At 41.2% G+C, this 18,941-nt stretch overlaps 1 protein-coding gene and 1 long non-coding RNA gene across 4 annotated transcripts in view; one reads left to right on the top strand and one right to left on the bottom strand.

Moving 5' to 3' along the window:
* Window positions 1–18,941, top strand: part of RORA (RAR related orphan receptor A) — a 717,907-nt gene that overhangs the window by 569,759 nt on the left and 129,207 nt on the right. The window lies entirely within an intron of this gene.
* LOC143656205 (uncharacterized) overlaps window positions 1–18,941 on the bottom strand; it is a 49,662-nt gene that overhangs the window by 23,643 nt on the left and 7,078 nt on the right. The window contains exon 4 of one of the 2 annotated variants that reach the window (XR_013162426.1): window positions 12,782–13,164. The exons of the other annotated variant lie outside the window; for it this stretch is intronic. This is a non-coding gene — a long non-coding RNA (uncharacterized LOC143656205). Of the gene's footprint in view, window positions 1–12,781; window positions 13,165–18,941 lie in introns of those variants that run through there. 2 annotated transcript variants of the gene reach the window in all.

The raw sequence follows: 18,941 nt of genomic DNA, 5'->3' as shown, positions 1-18,941 counted from the left end.
TTATAAAATAAAATCTGATTAAAATGAACACCTAGGAAGGCAGAAAAGGTAGAAGGTGGTGGAAGCCTGGCTTCTCCTGTAGAAGGGATTGTTTGCTTGGCTACAGGGAAGGGGGAGGGTGAATGTCATTCACTCTTTCATTTATTCATTGAGTGCCTGCTGCATGCCAGACATTCCTCAAGGTGCTGGTATTTGTCAGTTGTGTAGTAGTCACACAGCCTCTTCTTCCTCTCTGACTTCCTGGTGGTTTGAGTCCCTGGAAGTGCTAAATGTATGTTCTTAAAGCGATTCATCTCCGAAATGCTGTTTATCAGACTCATATGATCTCCTCCTGCTGCTCCGGGGAAAGAGCTTGCTATGCCTGAAGAGCTAAGATAAAGCTCCCTAAATGCTAGGGCCTTACCAAGGCTACTGGGTAGCTGTACACCCAGCTGAGCCTCAAAGAAACGTCCTTCTCATCCTCAGATCTCGGGCATGTTTTAAACCAGAAAATGTAGCCATGAACTTGACATAATCCATTCTCATGATTTTCCTTCTTTTGCATTTTCAGTTCATTGAATAAATCATAATTTATGAGTTATTACACCCAAAGCATGATGCTAGACAAGAGAGACAATGAATGGTGAACAAGTGTATCCGTTTCCTAATGTTGCTATAGATCATCACAAGGTGTATCGCTGAAAACAACACATTCATTCTCTGAGGGTTCTGGAGGTCAGAAGTCCAAAATCAGTTTCACTGATCTCAAGTTAGAGGGTTAGCAAAGCTAGCTCCTTCTGGTGGCTCTAGGAGAGAATCCGTTTCGGGCCTTTTCCAACTTTTGGAGGCTGTCTCTATTTCTCACTCATGGCTCCTGTCTCCATTTCCAAAGCCAACAAGGCAGCATCTTCCAGTCCCTGTGTCTGTCCCTCTCCTCCCACTGTCACATCAATTTTGGTGTCTTGGACCCTCCTTCCTCTTATAAGGATCCTCATGATTACTTTGGGTCTCCCCAGATAATCCAAGATAATCTTCCCATCTCCCAAGATCCTTAGTCACTCCTGCAAAGTCTCGTTTGCCATGTACGGTCACATATTCACATGTTCCAGGAATTAGGATGTGGACATCTTGGGGTCCGTTACTCAGCCTACTGTAACAGGGTATGCAGCACTTGGAACCTCAAAGCACATAGATTCTAGTTTCGTAGCAAGGGAAAACTGAGATACCCTTTCACACTAGGATGGCGATTAGTAAAACAAACAAACAAACCAACAGAAAACAGCAAGTATTGACCAGGATGTAGAGAAATTGGACCCTTCATGCACAGGTGCTGGGATTTTAAACTAGTGCAGCCACTGTGGAAAACAGTTTGGTGGCTCCTCAAAAAGTTAAACAGGGAGAGCCACAGTGGCTCAGCAGGTAAGAATGCTTGCCTGCCATGCCCGAGGACCCGGGTTTGATTCCCGGTGCCTGCCCATGTAAAAAAAAAAAGTTAAACATAAAACTACTAAGGTAGGTTTTTTGCTTCTTTGTATTTTTTGTTTCTTTGTTTTGATTTGTGAGTTTTCTGCTTTATTTTCTTTAATTGTGGAAAATTTGCCATTTTAAGCATTTTGAAGTACATAGCTTTCAGTGTCATTAATTGCATTCATACTGTTGTGCAACCATCACCACTATCTATTACCAAAACCCTTTCAACACTCCAACCAGAAACTCGACCCATTGAGCAATAATTCCCCATCCACCTCCCCCCAGCCCATGGTAAACCTGCATCTACTTTCCGACTCGATGAACTTGCCTACTCTAGGTATTTCAAATAAGTGGAATCATAGAATATTTGTACTTTTGTGTCTTTCTTATTTCGCCTAGCATAATGTTTTCAAGATTCACAATGTTGTAACTTGTATCAGTACTTCATTCTTTTTATGGCTGAACAAAATTCTACTGTATTATATACCATGTTTTGTTTATCCATTCATCTTTTAATGGACCCCAGGGTTGTTTCCACGTTTTGGCTGTTGTAAATAATGCTGTTATGAATATTGGTATATAGATTGTTGAGTCCCTGTTTTCAAATCTCTTTGGGTATATATCTGGGAATGGAATTTTTGGGTCATGTGGTAGTTTTATGTTTAACTTTTTGAGGAGCCACCAAATTGTTTTCCACAGTGGCTGCACTAGTTTAAAATCCTAGCACCTATGCATGAAGGGTCCAGTTTCTCCACATCCTGATCAATACTTGCTGTTTTCTGTTGGTTGGTTGGTTGGTTTGTTTTACTAATCGCCATCCTAGTGTGAAAGGGTATCTCATTGATCCCCAATAACTAATGACATTGAGCATCTTTTCATGTGTTCATTTGGCATTTGTTTATCTTCTTTGGAGAAATGTCTATTCAATTCTTTGCCCATTTTTAAATTGGATTGTTTGTCTTTTTTGCTGTTGAGTTTTTATATGTAGTAGATACCAGAGCTTTATCAAATATATGCTTTCAAAATATTTTCTCCCATTCTAGATGTTGTGTTTTCACTCTCTTGATAGTGACCTTTGGTGCATGAAAGTTTTTCATTTTAATACAGTCCAGTTTTGCTATTTTTTCTTTTGTCACCTGTCCTTTTTGTGTAATATTTAAGGATCATTACTAAATCCAAAGTCATAAAGATTTTCCCCCTGTGTTTTCTTCTAAGAATTTTATATTTTATATTCTTAGCTCTTTGTTTAGGTCTTTGAGTCATTTGAGTTAATTTTTGATCATGGTTTAAGGTAATGATCCAACTTCATATTTTGCATGTCAGCTTCCAGTAGTCCCAGTACCATTTGTTGAAGAGAAGTTCTTTCCTTGTTGAATGGTCTTGGCCCTCTTACCATAAATCAACTGACCATAGATGGAAGGGTTTATATCTGTTCTGTTCCATTGGTCTAAATATCTATCTTTATACCAGTACCATACTGTTTTGATTATTGTAGCTTTGTAGTACATTTTGAAATCAGAAAGTGTGAGTCTTCCAACTTTTTCTTTCACAAGTACGTTTAGACTTCTTGGGGTCCCTCAAAATTGCATATGAACTTTAGGATGGGTTTTTCAATTTCTCTGAAAAAAAAAAAACATTTGGATTTTGGTGGAGATTCCACTGAATCCATATACAACTTTGGGTAATATTGTCATCTTAACAATATTCAGTCCCTCAATCTATGAACACAGGATGTTTTTCCATTTATTTATAGCCTCCTTGATTTCTTTCAGCAGAGTTTTATAGTTTTCAGTGCACAAGTCTGGCCTGACTTTGAATTTATCCCTAAATACTTTACTCATTTTGATGCTATTATAAACAGAATTTTTTCTTAATTTCCTTTTTGAATTGTTCATTGCTGGTATATAGAAATAAAGCTGATTTTTGCATGTTGATTTTGAATCCTGTAACTTTGCTGAATTAATTTATTAGCTCTAATAGGGTTTTGTAGATTATTTAGGGTTTCTACATATACGATCATGTCATCTGTGAAGAGGTATAATTTTACTTCTTCCTCTCCAATTTGGATGCCCTTTCTTTCTTTTTTTCTTTTTTTTTTTTCCCGAACTGCCCTGGCTAGAACTTTTAGCATAATATGGAATAGCAGTGGTGAAAGTGGACATCCTTATCTTTTTACTGATCTTAGTGGAAGAGCTTTCAGTGTTTCACCACTGAGTATAATGTTAGCTGTTGGTTTTTCATATATGGCCTTTATCATGTTGAGGAAGTTCCTTTCTATTCCTAGTTTCTTGAGTGTTTTTTTTTTTTGTATATTCATCATCATGATCATTTCTTAGAACATTTGCATTAATTCAGAAAAAGAAATAAAAAGAAAACAGAAAAAAATTCATACATACTATACCCCTTACCCCTCCCTTTCATTGATCACTAGCATTTCAATCTACTAAATTTATTTTAACATTTGTTCCCCCTATTATTTATTTGTTTTTAATCCATATGTTTTACTCATCTGTCAATAAGGTAAATAAAAGGAGCATCAGACGCAAGGTTTTCACAATCACACAGTTGCATTGCAAAAGCTATGTCATTATACATTCATCTTCAAGAAACATGGCTACTGGAACACAGCTCTACATTTTCAGGCAGTTCCCTCCAGCCTCTCCATTACATCTGGACTAACAAGGTGATATCTATTTAATGCATAAGAATAACTTCCAGGATAACCTCTCGACTCTGTTTGGAATCTCTCAGCCATTAACACTTTTTTTTTTTTTTACATGGGCAGGCACCGGAAATCGAACCTGGGTCCTCTGACGTGGCAGGCGAGCATTCTTGCCTGCTGAGCGACCGTGGCCCGCCCTAACACTTTATTTTGTCTCATTTTGCTCTTGCCCTTTTTGGTCGAGAAGGTTTTTTCAGTCCCTTGATGCTGAGTCTCAGCGTATTCCAGGATTTCTGTCCCACGTTGCCAGGAAGGTCCACAACCCTGGGAGTCATGTCCCACGTAGACAGGGGGAGGGCAGTGAGTTTGCTTGTTGTGTCGGCTGAGAGAGAGAGAGGCCACATCTGAGCAACAGAAGAGGTTCTCTTGGGGGTGACTCTTGGGCCTAATTTTAAGTAGGCTTAGCCTATCCTTTACAGGGTTAGGATATAGATCTAACCTATAGATCTGGATCTCAGCCTATTGCTTTGGTTGTCCCCACTGCTTGTGAGAATATCAAGACTTTTCTACTTGGGGAAGTTGAATTTTCCCCCTTTCTCACCATTCTCCCAAGGGGATTTTGCAAATACATTTTTATTCACTGTTCAAATCATTCTGGGATTTATTGGGGCATCATTCTGAACAAACCTACAAAATCTCATGCCCTACTCAAGGTTCCAAATACTATGGTGTTTGATTAAACAGTCCACATAAATTATATTAGGCAATGCACTAGTCAAAATATAAATTTTGTACCAAATAAACATTTTTTGCTTTAGTCTCACGCGTAAGTTAAAGTTTTAAAATATTAATTACCATCTATTTTCAACACCCTTGAAATTATTGACATTCCTTTGTCCCTCCTCATGCAAAAACATTTTTAAATTTGCACATTTAGTCACTATTACTATACACTCTAGGCATTCCTAAATTATACCATCTAAGTCTTTATCATCTATCTTTCCTTCTGATTTCATTTGTGCCCCCAACCCTCCTCCCTCTATCATTCTCACATTCAGTTTTATTCAGTGTTCTAATATTATTGTATTACAGTTAGGTAGATTTGTGCTATCCATTTCTGAATTTTTACAATCAGTCCTGTTGCACAATCTGTATGCCTTCAGCTCCAATTACCCAATTTCTACCCAATTTCTATCTCCTGATGGTCTCTGTTACCAACTGAAATTCTCCAAGTTCATTCACTAATGTCCGTTCATATCAGTGAGACCATAGGATTTGCCCTTTTGTTTCTGGCTAATATTATTGAGTGTTTTTATTACAAAAAGCTATTGAGTTTTATAAAATGCTTTTTCTGCATCAATTGAGATTATTTTGTGGGTTTTTTTCCTTCATTCTATTGATCTGATGTATACTACCATGATTGATTTTCATATACTGAACACTCTTACATATCCCACTTGGTAATGGTATATAATCCTTTTACCATGCTGTTGAATTTGGTTTGCCAGTGTTTTGCTGAGGATCTTTGCATCTATGTTCATAAAGGATTTTGGCCTGTGGTTTTCTTGTACAGTCTCTGTCTGGTTTTGCTATCAAGGTAATGCATGCCTCATAAAGGAGTTAGGAAATGTTGCCTACTCTTTAAATTTTTGGAGGAGTTTGAGAAGTCTTGATGTTAACACTTATTTGTTTTTTGATACGTTATTCCAGACATGTAGTTCACCTGAAATGAATCTATGAAATAAAATATGGAGAAAACGTGACTGTTAAATTCAAATTGTGTCAAAATTCAAAACAAACCCTCCTTTTGTAAGGCTTTATCTTGGAATCAGAAATTTAACTACACCACCAGATATCTTGGGGTATAAATCTAAATTGCTCCATTATCCATATTTCATTATGAAAAGATTTGAATCTTTATTTGTAAACAGAAAGAAATAAGACTTCTCTGTCCTTGGCCTGTGAAAACCTTTGATCCACAAGGCTCTATGATGCAGCTTCTTTGATTAAAATGGTAGACATTCTAAATCCCAACTGTCCATAAAGGCAGCCTTCATGGGAGAGGATTGGAAGCTATTTCTTCATTATTATTATTATTATTAGAGAAGTTGTAGGTTTACAGAAAAATCATGCATAAAAAACAGCATTCCGTTACACCACCCTATTATTAACACCTTCCATTTGTGTGGTATATTTGTTACAATTCATGAAAGAACACTTAGAATTGTGCTATTAACTGTACTCCAGTGTTTCCCATAGGATTCGCTGTTCGTGCTGTACGGTTCTGTTTGCTCATCTATGTGTTGCCCGCAGAGGTCAGAGTCTCCTGGTGGAACCCAAGCTCTCAGTGGCATGTTAATTGTCCCTAAAATTATTTATCGTTTTGAAAATTCAGTAAATGAAAAATGATACCCTTGGGTATCTGAAACATAGATTATAACTTTAAGCAAATAAGAGAACAACTTGGAAAGTGAAGAATCCAGCCAGGAAGTATGATACCAGAGACAAAAAATGAGAGAAGGTAGCGAATACAGAGTCTTGGAGGCAGATCCAACCCCAGACTCTCCTAAAAAATAATAATAATAATAAACAGTCACCTAGGCAGGCCAGTGTCATGAACTTCAGAGGTATCATCCTGGGCTCAAATTCCAGCTCTACCACCGGTGGTCATATAACCTTTCTCAGCCTCATGTGTTACATGAGGATAACAGTGCCCGGCTGAATAAACAAGATCACGTGTGTACGAGCTTCTGCTTGCACATTGCATAGTGCCTGCCTGATCCGGGAGCTGTCGATAATGACGATGATTTTGTGTCGGGGTTAGGATGGCAGTCCTGGTCAAGGCATACCTCTTACTCCCTGCTGTCTCGGGTCCTTTCATCTTCTGTAGACCTCCTCCAATTTAAGACTGCCCTTGATATTCAGTGTGGCCAAACAGCAAGTACTGTCTTTTAAGGCATGCTTTTTATGAGGGGCTCCGTGCACCAACCATGCTTTTCTTACCCATGCTAAGAAAAATACACACATACACACGCTACCCCAAAGGATGACCCTGGATCTCTGACTCATACATGGCGGCCAATTTTCCAAGCCAGCTCAGGCTCTTTAACGAGCGTTTAGGCTTTACACAATCAGTTGGGATTTGTCTGCAGGTTCATGGGTCATTTTCCCTAGCAAGCTAAAAAATTCACTTTCAAAGTGGTTCATAACCTGTAGAAATGAAAGCCTACAGTGTCACATCTCGGGTAAAAAATCAAGTGTCACTCAGATCAGGCTTCCTGGCTAAACTCTCATGATTACGGAGTGAACTCTGTTGTTGGAAACCTGTGTGAGCATCAAAGTCTGTCATCACTTTTATTGGCAGGTGCTATGGGCTCAGACAGCAAGAGAGCAGGATGGGAAAGTACTGCCAAGCTAGTCGAACAAAGAAACAATGGGGAGAGGGACAACAAGAGGCAGCATAGAGCATTTAGATTTTTCTAAAAATGGAACTATTTGTGTAATGAGAAGTAATTATAACTTATGGCCATGTGATTTGTGTTAAATGTTAAGTGTTTCAAAATGGTTAAATATATTCTGTACACTCGGTGGAAATGTGATTCTCTACCATCTAATTGAGTGGAGGAGAAAAAAAACATGGAAGGGATTAGTTTTCTAGAAGGAAAAGGTACATGAAAAAATAATGTCATTTTGCTTTTCTTCCATATTGGGGATTTTGAAGGAACTTGGCTTTTCTGGAAAGACATGCCAATTATAAAATCATGGAATTTTAGGAATAGTAGGGATTTTTGCAGTTTTCCTAGTCCAAACTCATCTATTCCCGAAGTCCACCCTCCACACATCCAGCTTATGCACAAATGCCTCTAGTAAAGGGTATTCACTTCATTTCTTTTCAAAGCTGCCTATTCAATTTTGAGCCAATCTGGATTCTAGAAAATTCTTCTGTCTGCTGAGTGGGAAAACTATCTCCCTACCATTTCTATCCATTGGTCATAGTTAAACCTTTCATATATTATTAATTATCTTTAACAATTTTGCAGTTGGAAAATCTGGAACCAAGATGGGTTAAGTAGCTTGTGCATTTATTTCATAGTTACTACAGGGCAATGCAACGAGATAAACCCAGGTCTGCCTGCCAGCAAATCTCCGGTTCTTTCTACACATCACTCAACCTCTCACTGGGGGTGAGGGAAAGGCAGGTAACTCTCTAGCATGGGAGACAGGTCATAAAGACCCAACAAGAAATGAAGGAGGCAGGGTGAGTTCAGAGGAGGAAAGAAAGAATCGATGCCTAGTGTTGGGGTGAGGAGTGAAAGGACAGCCCTCCGTGGTCAGGGCTGAGCTTTCTTAAACCAAGCTGACTATGGTTATCTCCGTGTAACTCAAATCTCAGCTACTGACAGCTTTCCACCTGGTGACACGCACAGCGACCCGTGAAATTCTAGCCCTCAAGGCTCAAGCCTGATGTTTATGGTTCCCCACAGAAACCTAAAGTGGATTGTAAATTGATCTCTCTCAGATGTAGGTGACTAAAATGGCTGTTCAAAATTCCAAAAGGGATAGTTGCCTTTATGGACATGTGCCAACTTTAAAAGGGGGAGGGGAGAAGGCTGCTAGCTGTGGGAAATCTCCCAGAAGCCTCCTGGAGTGGATGCCTTCTCAGGCACTTGAGAGTTACTGATATTATGGGGGGGCTGGAGGTAGGTGGCAGGAGAAAGATTGATTTTGTACCGTAGAATTGCTGGGTCTTTTGTGTAACCAAAATCTATGATATCATAACAGAGAGAGCATGAAGGTTTGCAGGAGACTTTTTCAAAGCCGCAGAGTGAGCCAAGTGGATATTTATATAGCTGGGCATGTGGCCGAAACATCTAAATAGAAATACTCTACTCGTGGAAGACTTATTCTTGCTGAAGTGTGGGTAAACCTTACCGGGACCTTCCGAGCCCAGCAGCATGTGGTATTTATGTGAGTTGAGGTGGATGCGTCCTTCAGATTTGACACTTTTGGAGACAGCAGCTTTCTCATCTCTTGCTTCTCTCATGAGGACTTGCAGCATATACAGGGTGTGACTTAAATTTCACCAGCAAGTTCTGACATGTAGGTATGAGAGAACAACCTCTGTAGGTTTCCATGAAAAGATGGGGCCATAGTAATAACCGCCTAAGTGATAACCTTTCCCCTTGTCCCATGTTCTCTCCCCAGTCGAAATTCTTTCATTTTCTTCTCCAAAAATTCCTCTGTTTTCCCGCAGAAAGTAATGTCAGTTATTCGAAAGGATGTACTTGAGAGACAGTACAGCATGTTTGAATGAACTCAGACTATTAGAGACAGAAAGGCCCAGGTTTGAATCTTAGGTTTTCTATTTACTGTGTGACTTTGGAATTGTTATTGAGTCTCTGAGCCTCAATTTTCCATCAACTCCATGAAATGGGAATAAAAACACCAACAAAACCATTACTATAAGCATCAGCGACATGAAGAGCTGAAAAGTAATAGTTTTATAAAACAAGGATATCGTTTGTAAGGGGTTGGCACAGTTCCTCTTTATCGTAGAAGATTTGCTTGAAAATACAATTGTATACCAAATCCCCTTCCCCAGAGACCAGCAGAAAATTGCAAACTCCTTCTGAGTGGAAACTTCACTAGGACTGCACAAATAGGCTCTCTTGTTTCCTGGTTTCATCCCACAAGGACAGGCATTCTCTTCACCGGCATGTTCACACCCTGAGAAAGCTTTCTCACTCTCTCTCGGTGGAATTTCTCCAGTTTTTTTTTGATATCCTCGCCTCAAGGGCAAAACGGTGGTTTGAACGGTGTTTAGAAACAAATTCAAATCTGAGGACATTTCCCTCCTCTGCTCCTTCCCCCTCATCGCCCCAGCTGGAGGTGGTATTTTCAGGCCCCGTTTTTTCTGATGGTACTTTGTGAGTAATCTGAAGTTGGAATGCCCTCCTGAGGTTGATGTATAAAAGCCAGCAGCATAAATAGAACTAAAGCTGAAGACAGGGTAAATGTTCTGCAATGACTTCAATAGAAAGAGCTTTGTTTGATCCTCTCTAAACTTCCTGAAACAGGGTTGAATATTTATTTGTTTTGTGGTAGCTCGACTTTTTTTTTTTTTTTCAGGCCTTTAAGTGCGTGGCGGTTGGTTTCTCTGTTTAAAAGGAAAATGCTTTTTCTCAGTAATGCTGCTGTGTTCTGAACTCGGTGATACCCACTTCTAAAGGTCATTTCATCATAAAGATAAAGTTCTGCTAACGCTTAGGACCCAACAGATAAAGGATGTGGCCAGTGATCAAGCTTGTGCTTACCTTACCTTGCGGAGTGTGTCATCGGGTGCACGCACCGAAAAATGTGTGAAAACAGATTGTTTCTAGATTTATTTTTACATTAAAGATTTGATTCCATGGGGGGTGGGGGAATGTCAATGTAAATGACTGTGCAAAAATGTCAAAACAGCATTTTGTGCCTTCAGTTGCCAAAGAAACAAAGGCCAAATTGAAGTGAGTTTGCTGTTCTCTTGCTTTTTGGGAGGTATCTATTGGTAATTAGCACTTCTGCTTATTATTTTAATATTCATGGAACCTCAGTGTTCAACCAGCTCCGTGGATGCACAAACCAAATGAGACAGATAGTCCAAGAACACTATGGAGAAAAAGCACAATATTGCAAGGGGGGGGGGGGGGGGGGGGCTGCGGTCCAGACTGATAAGATCATTTGCAGAAGATAGCTAGGGAGATAAGACCTTCCTTTTGGCCTCTTTTCTGGTAGATGTGTATCAACACCGTAAAACCAGCACTTAAAGCTGGGCTGATTGTCAGCTCCTAAGACAGACTGTTTGAAGTTGGAAGAGTGAAGAAGTGGTAGATCAGGGCCAAGGGGCTTGGCAGAGTTTTCGGATGCATGTAGAGAGCTTTATCTCTACTTCCAAAATGCTTATGTCCCCAGGTTGCCGTGAAACCCCTCAGAGTGTGGGAGACTGTACTTGAGGGCATGCCAGCAATGGGCACATCTCCTCTCGGGGCCTGTAAGCACAGTGGACAACATGCCAGGTTTTAGAAGCGAGACTTTTCTATGCCATGGATTTTTTTTTCCCCTGGAAGCAACTGGAAACCAACTTAGTGACACTTAAGTCTTTCACCTGCTACTTTACTGTGGCCAGTGCCTGTGAGTCAGAGTGGTACCAAGAAAGCTCTCAGCTGAACGGCCACATGAGTTATGGGCTCTGGCTGGGGATGGGAATGTTATACTATATTCAGAGTCATGGCGACGTGCATTTGGCAGTCGCATCTGCTTCTGAGATTACCAGCACCTCACGGCCAAGTGCACCTGTGATGAAAGTTGACCTTGGAGTGGGATGTAGATTGAGAAACCTCTTTTGGAGTAGCTAGTAATTCATTTGAACTCCTTTACCAGCTGGATGGCTAAGTGGCCATTTAAGTGTTGGAATTGTCTTGCGCTGCTTCTCCATCCTTCATATATTCAACATAAGAGACACGGGCAATCACAGAAACTTTCCTCCCCACCTCAAATAAGAGAGGGGGTAGAATTAAAAGGATGTTTCCACAGTATCTTTCGTGTCAAGCATCAAAGCAAATACAACTGACCTCATTAGGAAGTGAGAGCCCTCACTTTCTTTTTGCGAAAAAGGCTATTGTTCAGAGAATTGCTAAGACCAGTTTTCAGGACAGATGTATTTCAACGTATTTGCACTTCTCAGAACCCACTATGTTTGCTTTCATGTTTTATGATTAGTTGGTTTCTGTTTTTAATCCCTGGCATGTGGCATTTTTCTGTACTTCCACAGAAAATCTTCCTCTAGGCATGGAGGACGCTAGGTAGGACTCTTTGGTTTGCAAAACATCTCTCCAACATTCCAAATAGTCACAGTTTCCCAATAAAATCATCTGTGGGCACCAAAAGTTAGTTGCAAAATTATGTTTGTGTGCTCTTAAAGCGATTTTTAAATGATGTTGAGAAATGGTAATAGTGCATCCAATAATGATGTAATTAGGATATACATTCATATATATATGTATATGTATATATCATGTTCTACTGACACCAAACTTCTTATATGCATTTGTGTATTTGAACTAGCATGTGATTTATTGCATCTCAAATTTTCTATTTATCCACGCCTTCCTCAGGACTGTGTTTGGAAGGCGCAGTGTTTTCTTGGCTACAGATGAGACATGCATGCTTTCAAAGATGTGTGTCTCGTGTAAATTAGTCAATCAAAATCATTATTGCATCCTCCCATTTGGCCTGCCTTCGACATCCTCCACCAACTCAGGCATTATATAAGCCTTGCTGGCCTCACACCTTTTCACAGCTGCCACACCTGTTTTAGCTGCCTCCCTCCTCCTTCCTTCTCCTCACCTGATCCCTGTAGCTGGCCCAGCAGGCTCCCGATGGGATCCGTGGTTTCTGGAGACAGCCGCAGTGGTGTGAGACTGCTCTCCTGGGTCTAGAGGAGGCTCTGCTTAAATAATGAACATCCTCTGGCATGCCTTCCTTTCTCAACAATAGACAAGTCACATGGCATTTTGACGTACCTGCTGTGCGTGAGGCACTGGGCTTTTCCTCCTTTCTGAGCACTTCTGTTCTTAATAATCTAAGCACAGAGACAGCCTCTGTGATTAAAAAATAGCAAGGCTAGTAATAAAGCTTTTCAAGGCAGTCACTCAATCCACCATGTTAGTTTATTTGCTGTTTCTCTCTCTCCAGAACCAATTGTCCTTTTGCTTAATTTGTTCAGCAAACAATTAGCAAGGAAGCTGCAGGCTCTGGCAGTGATGGAAACACTGAATGAAAATGCTGAGGGTCTCCAAGTGCTTAGAAGAAGCTGGTGAACCCCCAAGTCAATCCGAGTTGGGGTGTCATCTCTGTAAAGGCTTCACAAGTCCCCGTCTTCTCTGGCTCTCAAGCAACTCACCCTTGTGGGTTCACTCACAAACGTGTATACCATTTACCAACCTTCTTTCCACATGAGGTTTGACGATATAGGAACTGAATTAACGTTTAAGACATCACAGGACATCTGAGCACTAAGGAATCACAGAGAAAGTCCTTGTAGTCAAAGAAACCCGGGCCTAAAGTTATCCAGCCACACCAGCCTGTCAGCAGTAAGTGCCACAGAACTTACTAGAGCAAAAGAAGTAACTACAATGTGACCCATTTCCCAATCAATACCAGGTGAGCCATTTTGGAATTGCGACTCTCTAGTTGCAGTCCTTGCTAGACTCTTCTTCCAGGTCATAAATACTTCCTCCCACAGGTTACCCAGCCCCAAAATAAATATGGGTAGAAAATCATTTGCGTGCATGCCACACTTCATATTTTTCTGCCTCCTTCTCAATCGTTAATTAGGCTTTGCAGCCACCCTGTGAAGCCAGTCATTACCACTGGGTGAGGAAACGGAGTCCCCCAGGAGCTAAGTGACTTGCCCAAGCGTCCGAACCAGGCAGGCCGGGCAGGGTGAGACTTTCCAGTTTCTGATACCCACGCCCCGTGTGCAATCCAGCCTCGTCACCCTGGGTCTTGGCGCAGGGAGTAAATAAACAGGTAAACCACTGTTACAGGGCTTTTACTTAAGGGAGCAATGGGTTCTTATTCAAAATAGACGCAAGGGGCTAGACAGATGTCAGCTAAGAACAGAACTATTGAGGAAAGTGCTGCCACAATTCTGGGGATTGCAGTTTTGCTCTTTCTGCACCTACTTGTAAGTTTCCTCTACTCTCACATACCCAGGCAAAGGCAGCATATGTCTTGCCAAGAACCAGGTATACCAAAGAGTGCCGTGAGGTCTGCCTTGTTGTCTTACTTTTCCGTATCATGCTATACTAGATAAATATATATATATAGAGAGAGATGAACATTCATAGGAAATTATTCTCCCTGGGGGAGCTGGGAAGGCTCCACAGATAAGGTGGCATTTAAATAGAATCTAAAAAGATGAGTAGGAGTTTGCTAGTTGGAGACAAGGGAAAAGAGCATTGGGGAAGCTACAGGAGAGGGCTGATAAATTATGACTTCACAATCCACCCCCGTTTTCAAATCATGCTCCCTATAAGCTACGCGGTAAAACTGTGAAATAAGATCATCCCTCAACCCCATTGTCTTTTGAGATTGTCCGTTGAGATGTCCCTCAACCCCCTTCCCCAAGCCCTATGGAAGTCCAAAGCCCCCCGCTCGGATTTCTGAGAATTCTTAGGTTTGAGAGTGCAGTGGGATACCCAGGTCTGCCTTTTCAGGGTCCCCTCCAGTGCTGAATTTCTGCTTTTTCTTGTTTCAGTTTGTAAAATGTCTGATCAAATCCCAAGGATTACCTACGTTTCAATCCGTGTGAACCCCACATATAAAATCAGCCCCTTATTCAATTTAAAAAAAATCTGCTTCACTGAAGATTTTCTTTTAGGGGGTGGGGGTAAAGGACGGGTAGCGCGCAATGGATTTTTTCCAAAAAAACACAAACAGCTTCAAGCTGATTCTTCTACAGCTTGTTGTTCAAGTCCTCTGGCAACTACACACCATAGAATTTTTTTCACTACAAGTCACTTTACAGTCACCTTTTCTCTTCTTCTTGTTTTTTCTTTCCACTCTCATCCCTCTGCTCTGAGATTCCTAGGGTGGAATCTCTCTTCCTCTCTCCTTCTCTCCTTTCTCCTCCCTCACCCTACAATCCTGCTCAGCTCAGTCTGTCGTCTCTTAGCTCCCCTCATCCACTTCCTCAAGGTCATAGCTTTTCACAGAATTTTCCTAAGCAAAGCTATTCCCCTCTGTGAAAGAAATGTTGGTGTAACGACGGTTTTAATTTCCATTTGTCTGTCTCAGGAGTCACTGTTTCTCAGCACCTAGTAGAGTCTCTAATAATAGTGGGCCATCATTATTATTTGCTCCATGGATTAATTAATCTAACAATTAATTAATTGTACTTTAAAGGGGCTTTGCCTCGCTCTGGTCTTTTATATATTGGAATTCTGGCCCTGAATGCTGAGTAATAGGAGGCTTAGCCACCTCAGTAGGACCGACCCAGTGGCTGCACTGTGGGATGCCCACCTGACAATGAAGCCCCTGAGGCCAGCTGCCCATGCAGTCGGAAGGCCACGTTCATCCAGCCAGGCAGCCCTCTGGTCGGGCCTGCGTGAAGGCCCAGGCTGGAAGGACATATGTCAGCTGCAGAACAGGCCTTGCCTCTTGGGAGGGAGGAAGAAGTATTGTGACATCCTGGGAAATAGGGATGTGCATTTCTTCAATCTACATTTTTCTCGATATTTTCAATATTTTATAGTTTAAAAATGATTCCATAGTTAAAAGAAAGAAAGAAAGAATCCCATATCAAAGATCTCAGCGGAAGGTCAAGTTGTCTCTGTAAATAAAGAGACATTTCAAAATAGGGTGTCCTTCCAGGAACACTGCTTCCCCCCCAAAGTCAAATTTTACAAGTCTTTGTAAATTGAGGTCTTTGTCCCTTATTACTGTTACATGTTTAAATCAATCAAGAGACTCACAAACCTGCCTACAGCAGTATTCGATGGGTGTTCTGATTCTTAAAAGCTTGGTGAAATGGTCCTCTCCTCTTACCCTCACCCTGCTTGAACAGAGAACAGAGTTTTCAAGGGTTCGAAGAATTTACGCAAACTAATTCCCTCCCCAAGTCCTTTTCAAAGCAACATGGAAATAGTATTTCAAAATGAATCATTGTTTAAAAAAAAAATCCCAGTGGCTTCCCTTGCTATTCTAGTAACTTCCTGGGAAGGTGAGAAAAATGCACAGACTTTCCCGAAACCACTTTGGTTACTAATAAGTCTCAGAGAAGGCCAGGTCACAAGGTTCCATCCAAGTTGCCACACACTGTCCTGAACCTTCCTTCTCAGCTTATTTATTTATTTTTCCCATTCTAGAACAGCCAGCAAATGATTTCACACCTTTTTGTTTAGCTGCTAAAAGCAACACAATAACTCCCCTCAGGGTTGCCTCTGTGGGTTCCAAAAATAAAATGGGCTCATTTTCATGCTAAGCATTCAAAGACTCATAGAGATTCTAATGAAAGGCTAGGGAAGGAAAGAAGGAGAAAAGAGGGGTCAGGCTGGGGGGTGTTTCTAAGGAGGATCAGCTTTTGCCTCAAGTCACTAGCCGCCCCTGCCAGAAGGGATAGGTAGAAAATAACAGATACTCCTTAGGCTGCAAATTAAAAGGGGAACTAATTCAACCCCTACACTCTCCAGCCTTATCCCTTAACCCAGGGGTTCTTCTTGGAACACAAACTACGGTTCCCCAAGAAAAGCAGTAGCCTGCTTCAACCTCCCAAATTAGAAGTCTTTGGCTAAGAAATAGACAGTAACTTGTTTCCAGATCAGAATGTGAAGCCATGGATCTGTGAGATTCTAGGCTAATTTTGGAAATTCAGAGTAATAGTAGACCCATCACATTCTGTGTGTTACAGATTATTAGACCTCACTAGACAGCCTAGAATGTATGAAGATATTTCAGTGCAGACTTGCCAGAAGTGTGCGTGCTGCCCATCACAGAAAGTGGAATTCCTTGTAGGACAGTGCTGGCTGGTGGCCTGCCTGCCTGAACTTTCAATGTCCAGTGATGGCGGCTGCTCATTGTATTTCCAAGCAGGCCTTTGCTTAGAGACCAAGTCAGACTGCTAGACATTCCTTCTATTGACAGAGCCAAAATCTGCCTCCCAGCAACTCCCACTCCACAGTTTCAGTTTTGTCCCATGGACAGCACAGAATCTGTCTTTTCATGAGAACCGTCGAATATTCTTTCTCCTAGCATGGTTTCCAGTTCTCTGGGATGTGATCCAGATGACACAGGGTCCCCCTTAAAGCACCACCCCAAAAGTGGTCGGGCTAAATTGTATGGAACCTCGAAGGCTGTGATGAAGAGGTTGGATTTTATGCCAAGCGCAGCAAGAAGCCATTGGTTTTAGGTAGGGGAGTGGCATCATACAATTAACATTTTTTAGAAGTTCTCTCTGGCTACTGTGCAGAGTGGGATTATGCAGGGTTTAAGAACAGAAGGACTGAAACCAATTAGGAAGCTTATTGCAATAGTCCAGGCAAGAGCTGACGACAGTGGCTTGTACTGGCAAGGTAGCAATGGAAATAGAGAGAAGTGGATACATTCTTGATGTATTTTGTAGGTAGAACCAGTAGGACTTGCTGACATTGAAACAACTGCAGAGCAAGGAGCTGCCTGATAGAGAAGAGAGGCACCAATAAATGTTGAGAACTTAATAGGGCCATGGACTTTAATCCTAATATTGATCCTAATAAAGCTGTGAGGAAAGTAGTATTTTACCTATATTTAATATATGCAGACTCTGAGGCTCAGAGAGTTTAAATAATTAACCCCAAATCAACACAGGATAAGGGACAGAGCTGGGAACCAAACCCAAGACTGATTCCATACCTCATCATCTTTCTTCCCACTCTACTACATTGTTTTTTCAAAGTGATGGTGGAGGAGGAACCCTGAGCACAGACTTCTGGGGTGGGGCTCCCTCTAGGTATCTTTTCTTCCGAGGTATCGAGGTATTGATGCCTAATTATATTTTAAGCAAATACCATCGTTAATTCCAGATCCCCCATTGTCCTCACATTTAACCACAACTATGACTCCTACGTTCTTTTTGTCCCCTTCTACCCCCTTCCCTTGCTCCTCACAATCACGAAGTAGGGTCAGCTCAGCTTTCTGCAGTGCACCTGCCTGAGGTATGCATCTCAGTGCCCCCTCCCTTCCTGGGGAGCTGAAGCTGGAAATGGTGTGTGCAACCCGGTGACAACTTATCTATATTTAGCAGAAAAAGTGGTAGCAAGGATCTGTCCAGCTCAATTTTTTTTACAGAGTCAATGCTCAGAATCTCCCAGGCCATCTCTTGAAAGGCACATTGGCCCTGACAAGTATTTGAGTGGAAGAAAATTTCCTCTCTCACACAGGGTTAACCACTGGTAGCTTCCTTCAAAGAAATTACGTGGCCAGCCAGGGTAGACCAGAGATTTTACATGCAGAACACGCCCCCACACCTTTGAAATGGAGAGATGCTGGTAATGTCGGTGCTTTGATGACTTTTGAGTGTAAGTCTAAGAAAGGAAAACAAGCATGAAAAGTTTAAGGGGGAAATGGACTATTACCTAATTGTTTATGCGTTTAATTGATATGCATGGGGCTTGGTTTTTATTTCTTTTCAATATGGCATAGAAAAGAAGTGCAAAGAACTGCTTATGGCTTAAGAGCAAAGATAAACTTGCTTGAGGGGGTGGGGGGGTGTGAAAAAAATTGTAGCAGGTATTCTCAAGTGCTTACTCTGACAAAATCATTACCGCGGAGCCTGGGTAGCACTTATTTACACTGGCTAATTTGAGGAAGAGGCACAGTTTAGCTTTTGGAGAGCCAGACTAAACCAGATATAGTATATCGTCCATGACTCTTACCCTCATCACTGTTGGTTAGGCAGAGAAAATTATCTACTAATGAAAAGCTTAGCAATTAAGAAGGAGCTAAGAAAAGAGGACGGTAGAGACCATTACAGAAAAATGGAAGTCTTCAAGACAGTAAAATAGCACCAGTTGTCTCCCAAAATGGGAATTTTATGGGAAAAAAAATTAATTGCATTCCTGGAGTACTTCCTTATAGTCTTTTATGTTTTACAATGCAAGAGGAATCAATCCTTGGTTGTCAAGGAAAAAAAAAAAAAGCTATTGCAAAAGAATTCCTATAAGCTTTAGAAATAGAAATTTTAAGAGGTAGTTTTTTCATGCTTTCTTCCAGTCCCCAACCTCATTTTTTGGGTAAATCTTATTCAGAGGTA

Source organism: Tamandua tetradactyla, chromosome 14 (genome assembly GCF_023851605.1).
Source record: "Tamandua tetradactyla isolate mTamTet1 chromosome 14, mTamTet1.pri, whole genome shotgun sequence".
Taxonomy (NCBI): Eukaryota; Metazoa; Chordata; class Mammalia; order Pilosa; family Myrmecophagidae; genus Tamandua; species Tamandua tetradactyla.
The sequence above is the reverse complement of the archived record's forward strand: the minus strand, read 5'-3'. Positions and strand labels throughout refer to the sequence as shown.